Consider the following 12100-nt stretch of genomic DNA (forward strand, 5'->3'; position numbering starts at 1 on the left):
AAGTGGCAACATTGGAATTTTCGTTTTCATTCGACAGTCAAATGTCGTAGCTTTGCCTTCGAATTTGTCGAAGTTATTCCAGGCTAAAAGCCAAAGAATAGCTATGATAAGAATAGGGATGCAATGTCATTTCACACATGTTTCTGTAGATTTCTGCTCACGAGAAAGTTTACCCGTGCAGGTTCCAGCCAAGTGACAATGTGCTAATCACTGACGCGTTGCTCGGCGTGCCCCGGGCACCAAAGGGGCATTTGAGCGTTGATAAGAACATGTAAAGCAATTCATTCACTTGGTTTCGCAAAACTGTACTGCACTGTATATATATATATATATATATATATATTATATATATATATATATATATATATATATATATTTGTTATTTGATCATGGAGGAGAGAGCACGGTTGTTCTGGAATTTTCCCCATCAGGGTCGTTCTGTGTTCCAATCTCTAGGCGCTGTTTCCGAAACTGTCAAGGTCATTAGTCAAACTCCTGAGAAGGTTAAGGAAAAGGATTTGGGGGAAAAAATACCTACAAAAAAGGACATCTTATTGCTATACTGAGAGCGGAATCATCATAGCAATAGGATAATCAGTAATAATGGAACTCCACAGTGAGTTATATATCAATATATTCGTCGAAGAACCACGACATCTCAGTGATCTCACGCTTCCATCATCCTCCGAGAGTTGACGTATGGCCAAACCAGTAGACCTACTTATACAGGCGTCCATAAAGTCCCAGTACCATTACAAGTATTTATTGCTCCGAATGGTACTGGGACTTTATGGACACCCAGTACACTAATTTTTTGGTTATAGACGTCAACGGCCTAACTCCTTGGGGAGGCTGCCTCCATCTTTGATGGAGTTTTCTCATTAGGGTTTCCGGCTTTAATATAATCCCCGCGGGAGCATGAGTCACTTCATAATAAGTACTACTATTCTCCCAGTCCGGTGAAAACCATATAGGCCTATTAACCCAGCTGTGCTAAAGCTTTAGTTTCGCCTTTCTGTGTTTTTTTTTTTTTTTTTTTTTTATTCTATAATATACTTCTCTGTCTGTTTTAAATAAAGGACGTACGTATAATGCTACACTTTCAATAATACAAATTGTTTAGAATGTAAGTAATGATTTAAGGTAACGACAGTTGCAATAGGACCGAAATACCAAAACCTAAGAATTTATTGGAGTCTGAATATTCGACAACCCGGCCGTCTTATATATATACAGACACACACACACACACACACACACACACACACACACACATATATATATATATATATATATATATATATATATATATATATATATATATATATATATCTTTTGGTGTTCTGCTCGGACGTTCTGCCTCTCCTATCTCACGAATATGTCGCAAACGTCCATTTGGAGGAAGTGAACTCATATATGAGGATGATCGTGATATTTGTCATCCTCCTTTCAAAATATCCTCCGCAGCCCTGCAGTCTTTTGTTTACATCACCAAAGAGCATTTCATTCACAGTCTATAAACTTAGGGAGAGGCTTGACAACGGTTATTTGTCTTGGCAACGCAAAGGCTCTGTTTCCCGCCTCGCTGTCTCATTCTTCCACCGACAGTCATTGGGCTACTTGCTGGCTCCGGGACAAATATTTGGACGATCTGTCGTCAATGAAATGTCGAGACTCCGAGTGATGGTGGTGTCAAGTGTGAACGAAATCTTAGTCTCTCTCTCGAGCTGGAATTTATTCATATTTGTTGTTATCTTCCATTTCTTTTCGTAGTTATTGATTTTCTGTATTTTTCTAACAGTCTTTCTTTGTAGCATACATTTGGCTTTGGTAGGATATGTTATTACTTGGGTATGATCATCTGCAAACATAATTTGAAGGCAATCTTGAGATGGATGAGGGGTATCTTTAATGTAAAAGTTGTAGAGTTATGGGGAGAGAATGCTACCTTCAGGAACCCCTGACTGTAACTGGAACTCTGGTCCTATGAAGTCTTTAATTTTAATTCTTGCCACGCGGTTGTCAAGAAAGTTACATAGCAGTCTGGTTGCTAAATCTGGCAATTGTGCCTCCAAAAGTTTGTATTTTAGACCTTCATGCCAGACTTTATCGAAGGCCCGACTGACATCCCTTGAGATAAGGTTGCAGCCGTATCCTAAACTTTTCTTGACTGCTATGAACTCATATAGTCTGGTTAATGCAAGCTGAGTTCCTTTGCCTTGAGTAAACCCATATTGGTTTTTATTGGTTAGTAGATTGTCTTCGAGGCTGTTGGTGCTGTTGTTGTTGTTGTTGTTGTTGTATTAAGCCAACACTTCTTTTTGGCACGGGCCTTTCCCTTGTTCGGCCTGTAGGTGATCTGAAAAGATTCTTTAGGTACATGGTTAGTTTTTTTGAAATTGGAAATATCTTTAGTAGTAGAGATAGGAGTGGACAGGGGAAGGATGATGGTGTCAGTAAGAGAGGGCCATCATGTCATATTATAGTAGAAGTTTGAAGAAATGTAAGGCTCTCGAATATCGGAGAAGCGCTGCAGGTGGGGTTGTCCAACCCTTTACTCCCTTGGGTCCCTGCGGGAAGATTTCAGTTGTAGGTAAAGTTTTAAAAGAATGATAGTGGATGATGTAGATAGAGCCTTACAGTGAGGGGATGTGATGAGGGTGGTTGTAGAGCACCTGGGCATGCTCTTCTAAGTTTTCAATGATTGTCTTTGTGACTGTGGCAGCTGCACACTCAGCATCTTGTGCAGGCACTTCATTTTGTGCTGCACCTCTTAGCTGTGCTGTTTCTCTGCATCCCAGCAGGTAGTGAAGGAGTGGTTGCTGTGTTTCTTCTTGACAGTGTTCACATGGTCTGACACTGTTTTCCACAGTTTCCCAGCAGGCTTTATATCCTAGCCTGAGTCTGTGAATGATCACAGCAAGTTTTCTTGGTGTGTGCCTGTCTATGGGAGGAGGCACTAGACCAGTCGATGTCTTATACTATCTGGCAGACGGTGAGTTCTTTTCTACCCACTCACGATGGTCTTTTAGCAATTTTTCTTTTCAGAGTGGTTTCATTGCATTCTTGACTTGTTGCAGTGCAGGTTGTATATGTATTTGCACTCTGTCAATGTGTTTTGTACTTTTGGCTAGCTCATCAGCCCTCTCGTTGCCTGGAATTCCTATGTGACTGGGTATCCAGTTTAAGGTGACAGGTCTTCCTCTTTCGCTGTGCTGGTGTAGCAGTGTTTTAATTCCAGCCAGCAGTGCCTTATTTTCTTTATTTTTCTGTTGTTGCAGGGCTTGCATTGAGGATTTTGAGTCTGTGTGGATGATTACAGGCCCTTCTTCATTCTCCAGTGAGTACAGCAGTGCCTGTCTTATTGCTGTTAACTCTGTCTGCATAGTGGAGTCATGGTTGGAGGTCCTCCAGCAGGCTGTGAAGTTTCTTGAATATACTGCAGCTCCCGTAGTTTGATTCTCAGGATCTACAGTGCCATCAGTGTAGTATGTTTGTGCCCCTATGGTCTCAGTGTTTCTGATTGCTTCATAGGCCGCCGCTCTTAGCTCTTCTCTTTTGCAGTCCTCTTTTGCTCTTGGCAGGCTTGTGTATTTGTATATTGCAGTGTCCTTCTTCCAGGGTGGTAGTTGTTGTGTGCCCTGTGTTGTGTCTGGACCTAGTTGCAGCAGTGTTTCTCCCATGCCTAGACTCTTGATGTTGTCACTTTGGTCCTTACCATAGGAACTCGAAGTTTGAATCTCTGGGTGTTTAGTAAGTTCCTCTCTTGCTCTTTTCTTAGATGGAGTCTCTTTCTGAGAGGAACATCTTGGCCATTGTGCTTGCATTTCGCTGTGCAATCCTATCTTCTAGTTTTGGCAAGTTAGTTTCAAGCCTGAGGTTACACAGCCTTGTCCATGTAGGTGCTCCTAGCATGAGCCTCATTGCATTGTTTTGAATGACCTCCAGTGATTCTTTCTGAGCCTCTGTCAGCCTCATCAGAGTGGGGGCAGCATAGTCCACCAATGTTCTAGTGCAGGCTAGGTAGTAACTTCCTTTGTAGTGTTCATTTGTTTCTCCTTCCTTCAGGGATGACATGTATCTCATGGCGGCCAGTCTTGCATTTGCTCTTTCTTTCAAGTACTTGATTTCTTCCTTGAAAGTTAGCTGCTGATCTATGACAACTCCCAGGTACATGTAGCTGTCTACCCATTCTATGGGCTCAGCTCCTATTGTTAGTGGTTGCAGCGGTCTGTGAGCTTTTATTGTCATGGCCTTTGTTTTATTTATGTTTATTTTTAGGCCTAGCTCATTTGATTTATTGTTGATGTCATTGAGTGCCCTTTGCATTCTGGGTACTCTAACAGCTCCTCTTGCTACTACACACACATCATCGGCATAGATGAAGATTTCTACGCCTTCTGGAAGCTGCAGGGAGGCTATATTCTCCATTAGTATATTGAATAGAAATGGACTCAGAATTCCTCCCTGAGGGGTGCCATTTTCCAAGTCGTGGAATGTAGACATCACTCCTTGGAATTTTACTCTGGCCTGCCTTCCCAGCACGTAGTTTTTTGTCCAGGCTAGTAAGTGGTTCCATTGGACAGAGGAACAACACCAAAAAAAATTTAGATACACCTATTCAGCATTACTCGCATTACTACTTACTAGTCTCACCTGGTATTCTTTGATCGGGGGTGTCACTCGGTCTGGTATCACTTGTATTATTTATACACATAGGTCTCCTTAAGTTGGTGGAGAGGAAGAGCACTTTTTGCTTCGTATTCAATGAGGGCTTCTCTTGCTGTATGAGGAGTGCCTCGAGGAGTCGCAAGCGTCGCTGGTCAGGAACCCTCCCTATTATCTTTATATTCTTGATAATACCGTCGCGAGGAGATAGCTTCCTGGTGTGCTGTCATGATATGGTTTTTAATCGCTCCTTCTTGTACGTGGCAGGAAATCCTCTTGGACAGTTTCATAGAAGTCATACCAACGTAAGAGCCGGGACATCCACGGACGGGGCATAAGAATTGGTAGACTACATTCAACTGTTTCAAGAGGTCTCTTGCTTGGGGGGGTCGGGTTGTTCTTCATAATAAGGTCCCGGGTACGTCGATTTTGGTAATAAATTACAAGTTCGAGTTCTTTGTCGGCTTCGGTAGGGGTCACATTCTCTTTGATTATTTTTCTCAGAGCATCTTCGTCCTCACGGTGACGTGCGTGCATTCTGGCTTTGTAATACAGCTTGATCTTCTCATGGGGGTGGGGCTGCGGTCTCTCACTCTCGCCGTACCACCGATCCAGCGCTGTTCGTTATAGTCCAGTCAATCTAGGGCACAAATTAGATACAGCTTAGCACAAGTTGGTAGTGTAGCCATTTACGGTTTTGTGGTTCTTGGCCACATCAAAATAACATAATGATCTACCATTATTTAAATAGTCAATCCAGGAGATATAAGACGGAGGACAGAATAAGAGAGAGAGAGAGAGAGAGAGAGAGAGAGAGAGAGCTGCTTGTAGGATAATTAAAAAGGATATTTTCGTCTGAATAATATTAATATGAATAGTCAGTTCCAACAATATTTAAGGCATTTTTATTTAGAAAATGGGAAAATTTTGCCTTTTAATTGTACCCCACCAGGAGCAAGGGATGAGATGAGAAATGGCTGAAAACTCAAACTTGTATGTCAAATACATATAGGGCCACAGAATTGTGTGATTATCATTAAAATTGCTTTAGTTTTATACTGGGTAGCCCAAAAATGAAATAAACCCATAAAAAACCACACCTAGCAGCACAAAAAAATGAAAAAAAAACATAAAAAACCATATTTCATGGTTTAAACCAAAAAAACGTGGTTTAAACAAAAAAAAACCAAGGTTTTTGGTTTTTTTTACCATTGGTTTTTGCCAACCCTGATTACAGGTATGAAAACCTCACCACGGGATAGCGAGATCCCCCTGGCTTTGCAACTGGACCAGAGGTGGTGAGAAGGATCCCAAAGGATCCCCAGAAGGGTAATCGAGGGCAATCTTCGAGGGCTGAAGATAAAGGCAATCCAGGATAAAAGGCCGCAACCGCCAATGAGAAATCTCAAAATCGTGTCCTTCATCAAATGTAGGCAATGAGCAAAGTCAAGCGTGCCAACTAGGAGAGGGTCCAGAGAGCAATAATTAACTGCTCTCCAAACAGAAGCTGCTGCCAAGTCAGCTCCCTATACGTGCAACATGGGAGGGACCACAAACACACACGCACAACCTCCTTACAAAGTAAACAAAAGCGTTAATAGTAAGCAAACTATTGTTATAACTTGAGAGGAGGTCAAACGATAAGTGAAACTTACGAAACTAGGTATAACAAATTAAACAAAAACTAAATCTATCTAATAATAATACTTAACGAAAAGTGATCACAGACTGACAATACATACATATGCATAACTGTAGATTTGTTTCTCTGTTTTGCGACTCATGCTACCATGAGTATTTTTAAGTAGTAGAAATGTTATTTGGCTCCTCCTCCCCCGACCCAAATTGTCCCTAGATTCTTGCAAAAATTCATTTGTGGCCTAAATTCATACGTATATAATACATGTCACAATTCTGTATCCTTTTAAAGACAGTCTGTGACCAAATGTTCCCCAGAGTTATACGCCTATTAACAAATACTGCATAAGTTTTCTGAAGAAAATTTTCACGCATTAGCCCAACTGCTGGAGATATCACTGTCTTTCGTTTATTTACGGTCACATACGTGAAAATAAACCTCATATTCAGATAAAATCAGACCCTGATATTAATTTAGCTCTACTATTATTTGAATCATAGCGAGAAACTGGTCTTTAGTTTTCTGTAAAAGCAAACTGTTGTGCCGGCTTTGTCCGTCCCTCCACGCTTTATTCTGTCCGCCCTCAGATCTAAAAGAATCTACAGAGGTCAGAGAACTGCAATTTGGTACGTTGATCATCCCCCCTCCAATCATCAAACATACTAGATTGCAATCCTCTAGCTTCAGTAGTTTACATTTTATTCAAAGATAAAGTGAGTCATGGATCGTGCATCTGGCAGCGTTTTCCGGAGGGGCGGGATGCACCCTCACTCTACCACATCTGGGAAGCAACTGAAGCGCTGAACTTTCATACAGCATTATACGTCGCAGAAAACTAGATTGCGCAGAAATATTTCAACGTTTTGTGAAGCGGAGTCAGTAGTTCTTATGGTATTAAAGAAATTATGTCTCCTCTTCATCCATCACGAATAATAACCACATTGAGAAAATGATTGAGTTCTTAAATAAAGCACATGACAGTTCTACGTAAGCTCACAAGCCCTTTCGTTCCTTTTACTGTATTTTATCTTTCTAACGTCTTTCCACCCTCTCCTGTTACGCCTTTCAAACTTATTTCACTGTCCGTTTGTTTCAGCGCTGAAACAACTTCACAGGCCCCAGCGCTTGACGTTTGGCCTAAATTCTGTATTCTATTCTATGTAAAGATTGACAGGCCACGCCCACTTTCCACCATTCCCAAGATGCAAGAGCGTCTGAGAGAGAGAGAGGCATAGTTGATGCTACCCAGTTCTCCTTATTTCTTTCCCTTCGTCCGGTGGGGCGGGGGGGGGGGGGGTTGTGTGTTGGTGACAAACCAAGAACCCGCATGCAGACCTATACTGGTCGTCCGGACCAGTAATTACCCTGAATTAAACTTGATGGGCCACTAATGATCCCTTATTATGATCTGCAAATACGTTCCCTTCAAGTTTCCGCTTAAACATATTATACAAAATGTTTTCGGGACAATACTTGGCTCGGATAGTGGAGAGTAAATTAATATGATGCTTCAGATAGCACTGCAGAATAGCCACGAAAATGGCATTGATTGGTTGCAATTATCATCTGAACCAATCAGTCTCGCGCCTTTTACCCCTAGAATAGAATGCAGGAGTTCTGTTGACAGTCTTATTATTCCATTTTCTCAATATGTGTTGACGTTGGTGGAAGAGTAGTAAAGAATTAAGCTTTATCAGCCTTCCTAAGGAATTCATGGTCTATTTTAATGAACTAGCAGTGCAAATAACCATTCATAAAAGTATCTTCGATTAAGTCTTATTTAAAGATTGTATTTGAAGCGATAGTGGTTTTCGCGTTCGGTTATCAATCCGATAGTCCGATTTCCGAAGTTCGATTCTCGGCGCGGTCAACGCGGAATCAGAGGCATTTATTTCTGGTGATAAAAATGCATTTCTCGATATATATGCGGTTCGGATCCCACTATAAGCTGTAGGTCCCGTTGCTAGGTGACCAATTGGTTCCAAGCCACGTCAAAATACGTATCTAATCCTTCGAGCCAGCCCTAGGAGTGCTGTTCATCGGGTCAGTGGTCTGGTTAAACTATGATATAAATATATTATATATTATTATATTATTATATATAAAATATATTATTATATAAATAAAATATATATATATTATATCTATATATATATATATATAAATATATTATTATATAATATATATAATATATATATATATATTTCTTCTTTTTTTTGAAGCAGTGAATGTATTTGGAGGGTTTCATGCGTTACTCCGGTACACAAGCTTATATATAGCAAGGTGACAGAGGAACATTGTTGGGACATGAATCAAGATTATGAGTATAAGTTTCCGGAATATAAAAGACAAATATTCCTTGGGATTTACTGGGAACATACCGTGTAAATTGCCTTTTGAATGCTCATAATCGAGCGCATCTCCGTAGTAAGAGATGCACTGTAGTCAAACGTTTTTACTGTCAATTCAGTTTCAGTTTCGGCGCTGAATGACTGCGCGTGGGTCCCAGGCAAGGAGTAAAATCGAATGTGTCCGTTGAGGGAGACGTACATAAACGTTGAGGACAAGGAAATTAAAAGACAGATAGGAAACTGAATATTATAATCCGAGAAATAACAATGAATGAATTATATGAACCACTTGGCGTTAGTTAAACTAATCATCGTGAACTGGCTATTATTTTGTCTCCAGTTCTTAAGAGGAATAATGTAACTGTTACTCTTGTTGAAACGACTTACTAATACAGTGATGAAAGTTATAAATGCCAGTACTACTTGAGTGATGAGTTCCGTATATCCGAAAAAGGGGCCACTATTAAGCCAGTTCTGAAAGGTGCCCAAACTTATCATCTTACGTCCGGAATGTGAGAATGTATGAGATTCTTGAGCAATGACTCACCTGCAAATGGTCAATGCTGTGCCGAGCGGTCAGTCAGCCTAGAGGCAATTATATTCTAGAGACACAACAGTGGTTAGATCAAGCTGGATGTCTATAACAAGCCTGTGACTTACGTTGTGTTGCTGGAATACTTTGTCTCTCAGTGATTAAATCGGTAATGCTATAAGGGTTACTGACCATCTTCTTATAAATGTTGCCTTTTAAAACATTATCTTGCGTGTTCTTGTAATTGTATCAATAACCGAATGGACTGTTGCAACTCTACCATAATCTATTTAAGATACAACTTAGTCAACTCAATAAAGACTGATAAAGAGTGTTGCATCTCGGGAGAGGATTATCCCTGTATTGAGTTGCGTTGGCTGCCTATCAAAGCTAAAGCAATGTTCAGAGTCATGGTTTTTCAATCCGCCAACGCAGGACCAGTAACTACGTACAGTGTTAAAAGATATTTGAGGTCGGTCAGTTACACCTCGAATGATGGTTTTAGAGCCTTCAAAACTGATACCAGGATAGAAAGCAGCTAATCTTTCAAGAAAAAAATTAGACTTGTTTTTGGGGGTTAAAGTGGAATATGTGATTTTGTCAGCGATAAGAAAAATAATTGGCAATAAAAATGCCTACATGAATCTAAAAGTGTACCAGAGTATATGTAGAGACGACAACGAAAAGACTGGCGAAAATATGATATAATTTCTAAATCTCAAGACAAAAATTTAGGAGAGGGGGACCTATAGAAAGGCAGCAGAAGTGAGACAGAGACGCCAGACAAACAATGTAAAATTTAATTAATGGACTTAGTTCTTGAGAGCCATAGACCTACTACTATATTATCCCCCGGGCCAGTTTCTCTCACTACTCGTCCTTACACGAGTGCTGTTGCGACCACCTCGCCCCCCTCCCCCGTTCCCATTACCATCATTTAATCAGTACAGCTTATCACAAAATAGTACTGGAACCGTCTCATATTCCGAGTCTCACCTAATAAAAGTTACGTGGGAAGAGACCAGACCAGACCACTGTAGGAGGGCCCCCCCACGGGGGAGCGGGCCTTTCATAGGATGGGATACCAACGCTATACAATATTGCACACATTAAAGAGAACCCCGTGACGGTGTGTAAGTTTTGTGAGGCTGTGTCAACTAACTATAGATACGTCTGTTTGATTTAGTAATTGAAGGTGGCAGCTGACAGCGAAACATGCCATTCTGCATTGCATAAACAACCCTTCGATGCGCGATTTGGTTTTCTTTTCCGTATAAACCAGACGTAATGTTTTTATACCGTCCAAAATTTGTAGGTTATTCCTAGAGAAATTGACTGTATATATTTTGCATTTCGTTTTTTAAATTTATGTTGAAATTAGAAGTATATTTAGGCAATTCGTAGCCAGTCGTTTCGAGAATCGGGACACGGCGTTCTTTTGTTTACATCGGATGAAAGGTGCGACGGCTTTATTTTATTGTTTGTTGTAGCGTCGTTTCATCTATTACCTGTAACGCTCTTTATGAAACAGGTCGAAAATGTTGTCAAATGACAGTCTTTTCATCTGTCGCGGTTCATATATGATGTGATCGCAGTCTCGCACATGAAAACGCACCAGTCTCAGCGCTAGATGCAACGATGCAAATAACTCTGGGGGATGATTTCAGCGCGGATAAATAAAATGTCTAAAAACCGAGATATTCGCCGTAAAGAAAAAGTTCCACCCCGATGTATTGGAACGTCAATTTGAAGGTCGTCTAATGATGGGGGATTTCGCACAAGAGTCGAAAAGAGCACCGAAATCAATGAGTCCTCCACAATTTTGCGTAGTTCAATGCGCATGCATGTTGTCGCCCCTGATGATGATGATGACGTCATCCCCAATACTACCTTGTACGTGTCAGGGCTGGGAGAGCTTCTCGCTCGTCTTACAATTCAGATTTCCCCGTGGTAAGTGTTTTCCGCCGCCTCGGTTTTCCTCAGGTTTCGAAAATGGAGGGTCTGGGTCTATTGTGGAATGTAACGCGCTTAATTCGAGGGCTGGAAAAGAGGATGGCGAGCGTTTGAGGGCGCACAACTTCCCGTGTAAGGTAGGAAGGCCCCGTCTTCGATCCACAATCATGGCGGCCCCTTGGGTGGGGGACGGTCCGCCGCCTATTTTTCGCCCTCTCCCTCGTTCCAGCAGCGTTTGGTTCCTTTTTTATTTTTATGCAAGACGGCCTGGAAGGTTCCGTCAAAGTAAACATAATGTGGGCCCTGCGTTTGTGTCGTTTTCGTAGAAGATTAGTTAGGTTAGCGTATCCTGACGTTAACTGTAGGTAGCTAGGTACCTATCGGGCCCTGCTATTTAATACCTTGACTCTCCTGAAGGGACGTAGATTAGGCAGCTAGCTACTAATTCTCCTCTGTTATGTTTCTTCCTCTGATAATAGGCTGATGAAAATATAACATTAATAATAATAGGCCATGCCAGGGAACGGTGCCCTAATTTACGTTAGGTCATTCTTGTTTAAGTCAGGCCCTGACATTCTTCGTAGGAAAGGTTAGGCTCGTTTATGTCTGCATAGGTTGTCGTCCTGCCATTCGACACGGTAGTAAAATTTTTCTGGAATCCGTTATCACATTTTTTAACAATTAGGGGAAACGGTAGATCTTGGGTACTTATCCGCAGCAGCCTAGACTATGGCAGCTGCGGTTTGTCTATGCAGTTTTACCTACTGAACAAGAATGTTAAGTAATATTTATTCGGACGACTGTAATTAACCCCCAGGGTCCAGTGCTAAACACAGCGAAATACATCGGACACCCCAATCCCCAGTGGATGTCGTATCCGCGGTTACGTTTCCTTTCAGTCCGTGCGGATTGTTTCTGTAGAAATACCAGGGAAACAACCGACTGGATTAGCCGAGC

General features: G+C 41.3%; 1 protein-coding gene across 3 annotated transcripts in view; it reads left to right on the plus strand.

Annotated features, from left to right (window-relative positions):
- The first annotated feature begins 10828 nt into the window (after window positions 1-10828).
- LOC135222036 (serine/arginine-rich splicing factor 3-like) overlaps window positions 10829-12100 on the plus strand; it is a 32097-nt gene continuing 30825 nt past the window's right edge. Inside the window, exon 1 of one of the 3 annotated variants that reach the window (XR_010316159.1) lies at window positions 10829-11140. The gene's annotated coding sequence lies outside the window, so the exon portion shown is untranslated. The remainder of the gene's footprint in view (window positions 11141-12100) is intronic. The other 2 variants (XM_064260170.1, XM_064260168.1) reach the window with 2 other exon arrangements.

Source organism: Macrobrachium nipponense, chromosome 3, assembly GCF_015104395.2.
Source record: "Macrobrachium nipponense isolate FS-2020 chromosome 3, ASM1510439v2, whole genome shotgun sequence".
Taxonomy (NCBI): Eukaryota; Metazoa; Arthropoda; class Malacostraca; order Decapoda; family Palaemonidae; genus Macrobrachium; species Macrobrachium nipponense.